This window comes from Meleagris gallopavo, chromosome 1, assembly GCF_905368555.1.
Source record: "Meleagris gallopavo chromosome 1, MGAL_WU_HG_1.1, whole genome shotgun sequence".
NCBI lineage: Eukaryota > Metazoa > Chordata > Aves > Galliformes > Phasianidae > Meleagris > Meleagris gallopavo.
Window position 1 is genome coordinate 165,869,043 of NC_139404.1, and position 14,302 is coordinate 165,883,344.

Below are 14,302 nucleotides of genomic sequence, written 5' to 3' on the forward strand. Positions count from 1 at the left end.
TCTATTTAAATTCTGCACTGTGAGCCATCAGACAAATAACAATTTCAATGGGTAGCACTGAATTACATTTAGTTGGTAGGATGCAGCGATCAACTCCAGCCTGCAACTGATTAATTCATACCCATGTGATGTTCATTTGTGGCACTGAGGACAATGTATGACTGTAGGACAGGGTATGGCAAGAGGCTCTCTAGTGTAATTTCTTATACAGGGCAGAATGCTGCGGGCAATCACTGTAATATCAATTTTAGAAGAATTACTAATCATAACTCTTCAGTATAAGTAGCTTGTATTTTGTAATAAGGCATGCTTACGGTTAGCAAGACAAGCTGGTGTCACAATAGGATGTGCTGCAATACTGAGTTAAATGTCCATTGCTGTCCCTTGTTTAAAAGCAAAATATGGCTGATTAACAGCCACACTTGGTGAGAACAAGCATCCCCAACAGAGGATTGAGCAGGAGTCTGTCATAGGGAACCGTCTCCTGGTGGGAATTAAGAAGGGTTGTTCCTGTGATGGCCTTTTCTGCCATGACCCAAGACCTTTGACTTTTTTCAGGCTGCTTCTACTTCATGGAATGAGATTCTCCAAAAGTCATGCTTTGTAAAATCACATGTTCACATACTGCAATGCCTTCCTTGCCTCTGCTGATGCAGTCACGGATTGTGTACATGCTGTCCACACAATAAAATGTACAGGATGGAAAGCGTGTGGTGGGCAGCAGAGTGAGGATAGGCACACAGATCTTCACAGATGTAAATGGAAGGTTCCCATGGACCTCCAAAATGTCTTTGTTTGAATGACAGCACAGTTTTAAACGAACCCTTTTAGTAAAGCCTGTCTGTGAAAAAATAGGGCAAATCAAATTTGAAGGAAATTATTTAATAAGTGATCTCATTTAGAGAAGCACTGTCTTACTCTTATAAAAATACAAAGAACCCGGTGCAATTCCCACTGCATTTCAGTGCAATCTGAGTCACAGCTTTGTTCAGTGTGACCCTGTTCTTGTCCCTGTTAAAAGTTGGTGACACTTTCTGCAGCCACTAGTGATTAAAGCACTGACACATCTGCACTGTTTCTGAAAGCAGACCCTAAGAACTCAAATGCTGTTGAAAAGTAAATGCGTCCTTGTGAAGCTGGAGTCATTACTTCAATGGCATGCACTTCGGTAAGGATAAGTAATTTGACCTGCAACATTTGTTGGGGCAAGATACCCTGCTAGGGATTGCACATTTTAGCAGCTTGCTCTGAAATGCCACATGTGATATCTGGAAAAAAAATACTACAGTCTGTGTAGTTTCGCATGTGAAAATAATACCTTTCATGCTGTATACGCAGTGTATTCCATCTGCCAGAAAAAGTCCTGAGAATGCAAAGTAATGATGGGTGAAACCATTGAACTATCACAATACTGGATCCCAGGAGTCTTTTTTTTTAGAGGGGGCAGGTATATCACTATACCAGAAAATCTCTGTTGGTGCAATAACAGCATCTCACAATCTAAACTTGTTCAAGGAATGAGTAGGGCAAAGCCACTTCATCTCCAGATGGAAAAATGTGCCTCCACAACTCCCTTCCCTGGTATACGGGATCTCCAACACCTCCGTGCCAGGACCCACCTACACCCATGGCTCTGTCGTAACATCCAAGAAACAGCAGTGCCATGCTGCATGGAACAACATCTAGGCTTGTACACTGGCCCATGTAGGGATGGAGACATGTAAAAAGAAGTTATCTCATATGGAGAAGGGCATTTTTTGTGGGGTTATACCAAGAATCAGCAGCTCTCCAGATTTTACTCTTTTCCCTACAGCTGACACAAGAGTGACCAGAATGATTTTGCATGCTTGTGCAGCTTCCAGTTTCCAAACTGGATGCTTTAGGTAGACTGTTTCCACAAAGCAAAGCAAAAAATCACTCATAAAGAGGGAGTACAACTAACTTAGTAAGAATTGCACTCCCCTGAGTGTATGTGGGAGACCTAGAAGAAAATACTGCCTCTTGGCAGAAGAGTAGCCATGCTGTTATCAATCATGAGGGAGCAGATATCTCTGAGGCCAGGGGTGGAATTTGGGCTGTAAGTCTTGGCACCAAAGTCCCAAAATCATTTGCTCCAAAGAGATCTTCTACACTGAAGTACGAGATCTGTGCCTGAAGGTTTTACTTACGGCCTAGCCCCAGGCACTTGTGCTAAGAGCTCAGCCTTACTTACAAGACACAAAGAACAAGATTGATTTCCCACAGGCAGTCTGAACTTTGAGTGAGAGGCATTTATGCGAGTGAAAAATGAAGTAGCAAAGAAAAAAACTCCTGTAAAATGAAAGCAATAATAAATAAGTAACATGAAAGTGTACACCCCAATACAAATTTTATAGGCTACACCCAGCCATGAATTATTGAGCAGAACAATCCATTTGTTGCAATAGGGAGTACTAGTGAAATATTAATAACAGTGTATAAGCTAATCTTGGGTTTTACTTGGTGTGGGAGAAAGAACAGGTTGGAAAAGTCTGGACATTATTAACGCAAAAAAGAGCATTCAGGACAGCAGTCTGTCGTGGATTTGAAGTGGAAGGAAAGAACCGATGCTCCTCAGGCTGTCATGGAAAAATGCTGGATCCCTATGTCTTATACAGGAACCAACAGTGACCCTATGAGCTGATAAACCCAGCTCCAGAAGGATATGGGTTCACAAGTGGCATTTTCAAATACTATTGCAACAGTACTGACTCTCATGATTCTGTTTTCCACAACTCTGAAAAGCAGAGTTTCAGCTAGACCCTAACTCAGCTGGTTTCCAAGCTGTCCTGTTTCTCTTGCAGGAAATATTTCATCTTCATGATTGGGTGAAAATGGGACTTCAGTGGTTGAGAGGCTTGCTAGAAGTAAAGAGTATGGAGAAATAGAAGGAAAACAAATGCTATATTTTAAAGTATAATTATTGTGACAGTTGTTTCGCAAAGCTAAGAGGAAAAAAAGCCATGAATTTTTAAGCATCTGGATCACACAAAAGCTGTCTCACAGCAAAGTGACCTTCTTTATTTGTTAGACTTCTAGTCTCAATGTCACCTCCTGGTGGCTTTGGCACTGCAGCACAATGTGCTTTCTTACACTCCCTCCCTTTCTTGTGCTGGGACAAAAGGCAATTCCACTGCCAGAATTTGAGTACCTATTTTGTGCTCCAAACTCCTGCAAAGGCAGGGGGAAAAAAAAACAATTACAGATGAATCTGCTCTCCAGAACAAGTTCTCCACCAGCAGCTTTTTACCAAGGGTCTTAGAAAAGAGTGATTTGGTTTGCTGTGGATCCAGAAGGAAACCTGCACACCAACACCTACACGACAGAACAAACTGCTTTGTGCATACAAGCATGCTTGCATACATACCTTTGTGTATACTCTGTCATTATATTTTGATTTTAAATGTTTTTAAATGTTGGAAAACTCAATTTCATAAGCTGTTTGCTTTGCTGTTGGCTTGTTTTTCATTTTATTCTGCTCAGCTTCTTTAAAAATCATATTGCTATATTTCTTCTTCTTTTGTTTTACACATTTCTCTTTATTCTCTTATTTTCACTTTGCCCACTTTCTGTATTTTTTTCATTCTCTCTCTTCCTCCTGCCATTTCCTCACTCCTCCTGATTCCTACCCTACCAGTTCCTATTTATTTGCTCCCACGCCAATGTTCTTCTTACTATTTCTTTGAGCGTTCAGTTCACAAGCCCCATTTCTCAAAGGCATTTTCCAAGCCTGGAGTCACTGGCCCCAAATTCTGCATGAAACTGCCACACGCTGCTATTCAGAAACCCCTCAGTGCAGTTACTGGTTCCCTCTCTGGTGAGGAAGTTTGCCTCCCCCAGGAGGAACTTGTTGTGTTTCTCCAGTATGTACCAAAAAAAAAACAACTCAACTCCTACAGAATCTGGACAACAAATGCCTGACCCATGGGGTTTCATTTCCAGTCTCACTGCAGTTGTGCTCAGAGCAGGCTCTGATCCCAGCTCTGTATCAGGGGCTCACCACCATTCTGTGGGGGAAGGATGAAGGTCACTGCCAGACAGAAGTTGAAGGATGACAAAAATATTGTTGAATACAACAAACTTATACCTGGTGCATCACTATTTCGGAAAATTCCCTCCGCTCCCTTCTCTGGGTGTGCTGGTCAGTACTTGGCTGAACATGAGCCAGCAGTGTGCCCAGGAGGCCAAGAAGGCCAACAGCATCTGGGCTTGTATCAGAAACAGTGCAGCCAGCAGGAGCAGAGAGACAATTGTCTGCCTGTACTCAGCTCTGGTGAGGCCGCACCTCAAGTGCTGCATTCAGTTTTGGACCCCTCACTGCAAGAAAGACATTGAGGCTCTGGAGCATGTCCAGAGAAAGGCAATGGACCTGTGAGAGGTCTGGAGCATGAGTTTTATGGGGAGCAGCTGAGAGAACTGGGATTATTGAGTCTGGAGAAGAGGTTCAGGGGAGACCTTATTGCTCCCTACAATGCCTGAAAGGAGGTTGTGGCGAGGTGGGGGTCGGCATCTTCTCCCATGTAACAGTGACTGGATGAGAGGGAATGGCCTTAAGTTGCACCAGGGGAGAATCAGATTGGATATCAGGAAAAATTTATTCTCAGAAAGAGTGGTGATGCATTGGAAGAGGTGCTCAGGGAGGTGGTGGAGTCACCATCCCTGGAGATGTTCAAAGAAATGTGTAGATATGGCACTAAAGGGCATGGTTTATTGGACAGTACTGGTGGTAGGTGGACGTTGGACTTGATGATCTTAGGGTCTTTTCCAACTGTAATGAATCCATGATTCTATGATAAATATGAAGGCAAAACACCTGGGAGGGAGGAGACATTTCTGCACCTCTTTGTGAGCTAGTAATCATGAATACCAATTACAGCTGCTCTTGGCTGTTCTGCTTCAACTCAAACCCCAGAAAAACACATTTACAGTTCCTTTACGCTTCTAGCTTATCTCAAATAAGCAAAACCAAGTTTTGCCTTGCATTTATTTCATCTTGTTCATCAAGTAAGAAATCAAGGAAAGAGGCCTGTGTACGGATGAGTAAGGAACTCACTGATAAACTAAAATGAAAGAAGAAGGTCCATGAACATGGAAGAAGGGCCTGGCCGCCTGGGAAGAATATAGGAATGTTTTCAGGGCCTGTAGGGATGCCACAAAAAAGACTAGGGCCCACTTTGAGCTAAACCTTGCAAAGGAGGAAAAAGATAACTTTTAAGTATGTCAAAAGTAAAAGGAAGATTAGTGAGAATGTCAAAGGGGTGCTCAGCCAGCATTAAGAGCAGGGTACAGAGTTGGTGAATTTTAGCATCTTTGTGTTGACTTTATTTTGCTTGTATGCTTGTGACCAGGAAGCAGATATTTGTTCAAAGTTACCTGCCTAGAAGAGCAGTGGGAAGGAAGAAGGCTGGGACATTGCTCTGAGCAAGCACTAGGTACAGAGAGACACATTACCCACCCAGGGACAAAAATGGCCTCAAGACATTCTGAGTTGTGAGCTGCTGGCCTGGAATTCCCACTGTCTTTAGGAAATACAGCTGGAAACACCTGGCTGCCTGGCATTCCAGCACTAGACAATGCTTGAAAGCATAAGCACTGCATAGTGGGAATCAGGGTGACAACACTAGGACTGTGCAATATAGTGTGAAACCATCCTGTAGGACATGTTAGGGAAACATGCAGGGCTGAGCATAACCTTGAGAGTGCTTTAAGGAGCTTTCCCTCATCTATCATGTCAACCATCCTCCCAACACCTCAAGTTTGCATACAGGAATGGGAAATAGGTAACCCGAGGAAATGGCCGTACATTGTATCAGAGGAGGTTTAGGTTAGACACGAACAAAAACTTTTTCTCTCAGAGTGGTCAGGCACTGGAATGGCTGCCCAGGGAGGTGGTGGAGTCGCTGTCCCTGGCAGCGTTCAAGAGGCGTCTGGATGAGGTGCTGCGAGATATGGTTTAGTGCTTGTGGTACCAATGGTAATGGGAGGACAGTTGGACTAGATGATCTTATAGGTCGTTTCCAACCCTGTGATTCTATGATTCTATGATTCTAATGCAGCAAGGATTTTTTTCTAACAGAATGCTCCTGGATATTCAGGTTTGCTTCTCTTTGTGACTAGGGCGGGTTTGCAAGACAGCTCTGAAGCCACCAGGCACTGTGATTCCAGGACTACAGAAATGATCCAAGGGATGGAACACCTCCTCTATAAGGACAGGATATGAGAGCTGGGGCTGTTCAGCGTGGAGAAGAAAAGACTCCAGAAAGACCTGAAAGCAGCTTTTCAGTGTCTAAAGGGGGGCTGTAAGAAGGAAGGGGACAGACTCTTAAGCAGCATCTGCTGTTATAGGACAAGGGGAAATGGTTTCAAACAAAAAGAGTGGAAATTAAGACTGTATATAAGGAAGACGTTTTTTACAATACGGATAATGAGGCACTGGAGCAGGTTACCCAGAGAGGTGGTGGATGCCCTATCCCTGGAGACATTCAAGGTGAAGCTGCAGGGGCTTTGAGCAATCTGGTCTAGGTGTAGGAGTCCCTGTTCATTGCAGGGGAGTTGGACTAGGTGACCTTTAAGGGTCCCTTCCAACTCAAACAATTCTATGATGATTCTATGATTAACGAAGATAGAGGATAACATAGAAAGCTTCCCCAAAGGGCTTGCATTGTCCCAGACAAGAGGGACATAACCAAGTATAACCAATAGACAGAACTTCAAAGAAGGATGGCTTGCTACTATCATCAGTGAACACAAAGAGTGGAGGAAAGAAGAAAGCATAAGCATCTTCTGTTACTTCAACCATCTTTTCTAGCCAAGACTGAAGGGCATGCAGATAAGAGCATGGAACCAACCAGAATCAGAGTCCAACTCCTGATTCCACACAGAACTACCCCAAATTCAGACCATATTATTGAATTATTCTGGTCACCAGAGAGCAGAGCTCAGTGCTGCCCCTCTGCTCCTGTGAGGAGTTGCAGCTGCCATCAGGCCTCAACTCAGCTCCTCTGCTCTGGGCTGAACACACCAAGGGACCTCAGTCATTCCTCATATGTCTTCTCTTCTAGATCCTTCACATCTTTGTAGCTCCCCTTTGGATGCTCTCTAGTAGCTTTATGACTTTCTTGTCTTGTGGCATCCAAAACTGTGCTCGAGATGAGGCCACGCCAGTGCATAGCACAGTGGGAGAATTACTTCAAGGGAATAAATTTCACAGAGAAGTAAGATCCACTATGCTCCCATTCAGCACACCAATACAGTAATAACATCCTCAGCCACATGCTGGAGGCTCTCTCTGACTTGCAAATTGTGTTAGAACAAGAGGGCTTGCCCCCCATGCAAAGGCTAGATTTAGCCTGTCAGCCTGTTTACAGTTTCTCAAGTTTCAGCTGCATGTTGTAATCTCCATTTCCTGAAGAGCTGCTATCTTTCATTTTAAAAGTAAGTGCACATCCACATGCCAGCAAGATGTGAGTACTCTGAGCTTCTTTCCCAGAACAGGTTGTCCAAGGAGGCTGCGGATGCCCCATCTCTGGAGGCATTCAAGGCCAGGCTGGATGTGGCTCTGGGCAGCCCGGTCTGGTGGTTGGCAACCCTGCACATAGCTGGGGGTTGAAATGAGATGATCATTGTGGTCCTTTTCAACTCAGGATATTCTATGATCCTATGACACCTTTGTAGGTGCATTTCTGGCAGTGGCTGCACAGATGAGGCACCATGAGGACAACTGACATGTGAACCACAATTCTCCAGCTACTCTATGCCCAAGGGTATGTCCCTGCAACGATGCTGACTCATGAATGAAAGGGAGGTAAATAACTGTATATGTACTAAGATCCTGTGTGCCAGCTGTTCTGCAACCTCCTTGCAAAGCTTTGCAGCCTCCCTTCTCAGCGTGCAGGTATCTGCAGCCACAAGCCCCAGCTTTTTCTAAAGGCCATCTTTCCAACGGGTCTTTCAAGCAACACTTGCAAAATTAGTGAGCACTTAAGGAAAAGCTGCACTCTTCTGCCCATCATTTCGTGGAAATACTCCCACTACATTGGTTATGTGCATCTACACAAACGTTGAAGTCTTCAAGTCCCTCCTTACACAAACTAGTTCAAATGTTGGTAGCAACCTAGCTGTAGTTGACTAATGCATTTTAATCTAGTGTATAAAAATATACACATCATATATATTTATATATATGTATGTGTCTGCAAGAGTGATATCCCATGGTCTGAAACAGTGTTTTAGCCACCAGACATTACATCCTCTCCCAAAATTATGCTTGCCCAAAACTTTCCACCTGTCTGTGTGGGATGTGTAATTATGAAAGTAGATGTTGATGAAGCCTGGGTATTGGGATGCAAATGGGAACTACACACAAAGGCAAATGCAAAGCTGTTCAGCAAGGCTAGACAGGAAGGTTATCTGAAAATCAGTGTGAAATGACAGTCCTCATTGGACTTTAAGTTGGCTTGAAAATGGAATGTACGTAGTATCACTAGTGATAAATGAAATGAAAAGAAGGCAGGAGATGGTATTTTGATTCCTTCTGGTACTAGAAATCAGATGAAAAACGTGTCAGTTATCCACTTATTTACAGGAGATTGAAGGCGAGTCTAAAGAATCTTTAGTACGAACATTTTCTCTCTCTGACTATAACCCTTTCTCATTTTCTGCCAACTACCTCTTTTTGACACAGCAATTTGTCTGAGGCAAGCAGAAGATAAAAGAACTTTATTTGTAACATAAAAATAACAAAACTGAGTACTGCCCCATCCTGTAAAATGGTTGCCATCGTAAAATGTGCAGAACACTACTTTCCCTTTGCAGTACTTTTAAATATTTGTCCCAAAGATCCTGTGTATATTGACACCTTCAGTATGATGTAAAAGCCAGCAATTTTTGCAAATATCAGGCATCTCAGTAACACGCATATCTGAATGCAGTTTATTTTTAAAGACTTTATGGTTGGTGCTATTACTAAAGAACAATGTTTGATGAGAACAGGAGACCCACAGAGGATGACAGCCCCACTTCATCAGGAAGGGAGTAGCACAGTATTAACTCCTCTGCCCTGATGTCTCCTTGCACCACCCAAGAGGTCCAACTTAGAGGGTACATGCTTACAGGCAGAAGGTGCCCCAGGCTCATCACTTGATGGCACCTAAGGTCTCCCATCAGGTAAAAAGGAAGAGCACCACACTCTTATGCTAGACTAACCCAACCAGCCCACTTGTTAGGCATTTGGCTTTGGGTCTACCAGTGAGGAGGATGTTTTCCACCAATTCCAGACATATAGCAAGGGAAATGCAATCAGTGGTTTTGCCTAAATCCACTCAAACTGGTAAATAACAGTCCAGCCAGCAGCATCTTAGTCCTAGGAGTAACTGCATAGGTGTTACAAGAAAGTATCTGGTGAGGATGAATCTCTCCTAATGAGCAGAGCCCAAGCCACTGGGAGAAATGGCAAGTTGGGTGTTTTTTAATGCAGAGAAACAAAGGTTTTTTTAAAAGAACACTTGAACTACTTCATTTTATTCATCAGTAAAAACATGTTTTGAGATTGCAACATATTGTTCACACTCCTTGTTTTAATCACAGCTTTGATTAGCTTTGTTCATTAAAGCCAAGCTGATCAAGTCACAAACACGCAAATGACCTTTCTGTACCCCCAAGCATCTTGGGTAGTCTTTGCCATTTGCTTTAATCCTGAGTGAAAAATCATGAATGTTGAGGTATGGAAGACTTATGAGAAGAAACTTTCAGAAGGCCTAATGCATTTTGTTCTCTGGAACCTTATAGAGTACAGCTTTTTGACAGCAACTGATCAGCATTTTCCAGAGACTTCTCTGTTTTTACTTACTTCCCTGTCTCAAACTGGGTACTCTGAAAGCCACAATTTGTTTTGAAAACCCAGATACACAAATAAGGTCATATTTGTGAAAATATAAAAAAAAATAAGGTCATAAAACCAGCAAATATATGTGGCAGGGAAAAATCAACAATAGTTTGCCAAACTTAACCAATAAGCACCAGTTAAATTTTCAAGCATTTGTATTGCATGAGTAAAATATCACAATCTGTACTTAATATTCCTCCTTACAGCACATCAGCAAGCTACGATGGTATACAACCAGGCATAAATGCTATAAAATTTTACTGACACTTAGGAGCACAGATGCTTTCAAATTTTCAAAAAGGCTATAAAGCTCGAATTGACATTTCAACATATGGCTTAAATGATTTATTTTCTTGTAAATGCTAAGAAGCGTTTGCCTAGAAGATCCACTGAAACCTCATCTTTCAATTTTTTCCCATAAGCAACAGAAGAAAAACTATATTGACAACTTTCCAGTCATCCAGAAACTTCTGTTTATAAAAAAAGTTGGAGAATGTTCTCATGTAGCTTTTCATAATCCTGAAACAAAGAAGTACCTAATCTTAGATATGTCTTCAATGATTCAACTTGAAACTTCTCCATAACAGAAGATACTTGCTGCTTTTTGCATCTTTGCTATTTAACATGATCTGTGCATAAGACTATGAAAAAAAAACAACTACAAAACAAAACAAAAAACAGCAGCTCTTGCACTTTTTCAGCTACACGCTTTCCTCAGTACAAAATAATATCACTCAGTTCCACTCTTACACAGCACACTGGCTTTATATATAAAATATATTCCCCTATATATATAAAATATATTCCCCTATATATATATAATATATATATATTGCCATTGGCAGAGATAAACAATTCCATTCCAACATGGTAATGTTTGTTAAAAAAGAAGAATAAATTATACATTTAGAGAAGTTTAGAAGACTGCTTTATTTCCAGATTAAGCAACATAACAGGAAGATGACAGGAACTGTACTGAGGGAAGAAAATCCTCTGATAGGAAACACAACTATTTCTGTTTACAGGAACAAAGCTATTTTGTAAAATACTGAAGTCTTTGAAACAATTATCTTTTGACTGCAGTTTTACTGTGCTTTGTCTTTGGGAAAGTCAATTCCAGAAATCATAGTGACCTTTTTTCCAAAAATTTATGGATTCACTGACATCAGTGTAATGTGGAAGGTATCTGCTGTCATTCTGCTGTCCCAAAGATGATGATACAAGTTTTAACCATGCCCTTCCATCCTAGAGTACCCAGTATACACAGGCTGAGAAGAAAAGACTGCAGATATGTCGATAAAAAGGGATCTCAGGAGTCATCTCCCCACATCTCCTGCTCAGTGGATGATGTGAAAATGAAACGTTTCAAGGAAGGAGGCTTCTCTGATGTAAAAGCATGCATGCTTTTTTAGCTCATATGTATGACTATTCCCAGCCAAAATCATAGAATCACAGAATATCTTGAGTTGGAAGGGACCCACACAGGGATCAAGTCCAACTCCTGGCTCCATGCAGTATCACCCAAAAATCACAGAATCATAGAATGGTTTGGATCAGAAAAGACTTTAAAACCCATGCAGTTCCAGCCGCCGCCATGGGCAGTGCTACCCAGCAACTCAGGCTGCCAAGGGCCCCATCCAACCTGACCTTGAGTGCCTTCAGGGATGGGGCACCCACAGATTTTCTGGGCAGCCTGTCCCAGTGCCTCACAGCCCACCGAGTAAAACAAATTTCCCTTAGTATCTGATCTAAACCTCCCCTCTTTTAGTTTAAAACCATAATCCTTGTCCTATCACTATCAGATTGTTATAAAGTTCAGTCCCTTTCCTGCTTATATGCTCCCTTTAAGTACTGGAAAACTGCCATGAGGTCTCCCTGGAGCCTTCTCTTCTCCAAGCTTAACAAAACCAACTCTTCAACCTTTCCTCAGAGGAGAGGTGCTCCAGCCCTCTGATCATCTTAGTGGCCCTCCTCTGGACCCACTCCAACAGCTCTGTATCCATCCTGTACTGGGGGCCCCAGGCCTGGACCCAGTACTGCAGATGGGGCCTGACAAGGGCAGAATGGAGGGGGACAATCACCTCCCACTGACCACCTCTCTGTTGATGCAGGCCAGGATACTGCTGACTTTTTGAGTCACAAGCGTACACTGTTGCCTTCTGTCAAGCACGGCAAATATGAAGGGTCACCAGATCACAGACAGGGGGAAGGAAAAGAGGAAGCCTACATATAGCAGACATTTATACAGACATTATTTCCACTCCCTAACACTCACGTCCCCAAGCAAGACCAAATTTGGAGCACACCAGAGGTGGCTGGGATGGGCGTCTGTTCACAGGTAGCCCAGGGAGAGCTTGTGAAAAGCAAAATACAAAGAGAAAAGCAGCAAATGTTTCCTATGCACACTACACCAACAATTTAGAAAACAATCCTTCATGTCGGCCTCATAATGCTATTACAACTTTGTCAGTTTCCATTTGTAGTCCTTATGGCTCCAACACTAAAGGTCAGCAGGCAGACTTCCATTGTGCTAGTCTAGAATTTTCTCTGATTATATCACTTTGTTTTGGTAACCCACACTGGTACTTGATTGGTACTCATCTCACCCAGCCTCAAAACTGAAGTGTGGGTTCTGCAATAAGAAGGAAAATAATATAATTTCTGATGAAGGACCCTATGTTCAAGAGAAAAAACTGGTGGTTATCTGTGATGATCACTGTGGAAGCAGCTAACAGACACCATCCATGCAACCAGCACCTACCCAAAAGGTTCCGTCCAGCCAGAGCCTTGTTAGGCTGAACTGCCACAGTGCCATCATCACCCGCACCACTGGCTCACCCCCACAACACCTGGTGCGGTGGGGCTCAGCCAACAACAGACCCTGTTCAAGTCAGCACTCAGCTGAACAGGAAGTACACATTTTAGCACAGGCCTGTTTAATTACACCTACTGCTGCTCACCAAATCCTACAAAGGGAAGACCGCAGACCAGTGCCGTGTTATCAACAGCACCAACACAAATAGAAGATTTCAGTAGGAGGACTCCGGTCTCCTTCTGTTATGCTGCTACGCTTCCTCAAGGGCATCACTTTCATGTATTCCCAGTCCCAGGTGCCTGCTCTGGTCCTACTTGACCCAAAGGTACCATCAGTCACCCCATCCCACCTCTCGCAGAGCATCGGGATGGAGTTACAGAGGGTTCTCACCAATCACCCATAGTCCCTGGTAGCCACACCTCCATGGGACATCAATGTCACTGCTGTGCAGAGATGGTGACACAGTGGGTCCTGCCCCAATCAGCTCATAGCCCAACATAGGAGAGCTGATGTTGCGGATTTCAGAGGTATCTCTGAGCTGTGACGCTCTGTTTTTAATCTTGCAATGCTTAGCACGGGAACAAACAATCAAATGAATCACTCGGGCACGGTATTGATCCTTGAGTGATGATTACATAAAATGAATGTAAATGCCTCATTGCCTCACATAAATAATTCCCTCTGGCGTCTGCTATGCGGGTTGCGGCCATACCTTTGATTTCATTTACACGGTTTCATTTGTAGGAGATCTGAATTTTCCCCTCATCCTACGCCCCTCAGTGACCCTTACCCATGCACAAGGGAGGAGCAGAAGCAGAGGGAATGCAGGGAGGGACATCGATTGCTGCCAGTCTGGGGAGAAAGCGTTATAACCTTGCAGGCAGGGGACAAACAGCAGAGTCATCTGCAACATGCAAACAGCTTCTCTCCACTTCCAGAGCGAGTCAAAGAAACGACCTTCAGATATTCTCCAAACAAACACTGCTTATAAAGGAGTTGTCTTTTGGGGGACTCTGTGGATGAAAAGGAACGTAAAGAACAAACCCTGAGATTTCAAAGTATGGCTGAGGCGGTATGGGACACAGAACGATGGCACGAGAGTGTACTCATCACTCCCCAAACCCACTCCCGTCCAACAGAGCTGCCAGCAGCGTTTGCCCTCAGCCCGCACCTCAGTGTCCCTCACAGCTGACTTTTCCACCAGCTCCGGTCACCCGTAGCGCACCGCCACCGCACACCGCTCTCGCACCGGGGCTGAGCCCCCAGCCCTACCACCCGGCCCCGGTCCCCGCACGCCCTCGGTTAACCCCGCACCGAGCCGCACGGATCCGGCAGCGGCTCCTACCCGTACAAGCGGCCGCGGGTCGCTCTTTTATTCCTTTTTTTTTTTTTTTTTCTCCCCGGGGGAAATGTAGCTTTTAATTATGATAATAAATCAAAAGAAACCAGCGGCGCGAGGATAATTACCAGCGAGGAAGCACGTTGCAACAGGCGGTGCCGGTACCCGGCGCGGGGCGGGCGGGATGCCACAACCCCTCCGCCTGCTACCACCCGCTCCGCGCCGGGCCGCGACACGTGGGCCCCGC

At 43.9% G+C, this 14,302-nt stretch overlaps 1 protein-coding gene across 1 annotated transcript in view; it reads right to left on the bottom strand.

The window, feature by feature from the left end:
* The window catches only part of LCP1 (lymphocyte cytosolic protein 1), a 44,670-nt gene extending 30,368 nt beyond the window's left edge, over positions 1 to 14,302 (bottom strand). The window contains exon 1 of the mRNA XM_019612149.3: positions 14,184 to 14,302. The gene's annotated coding sequence lies outside the window, so the exon portion shown is untranslated. The remainder of the gene's footprint in view (positions 1 to 14,183) is intronic.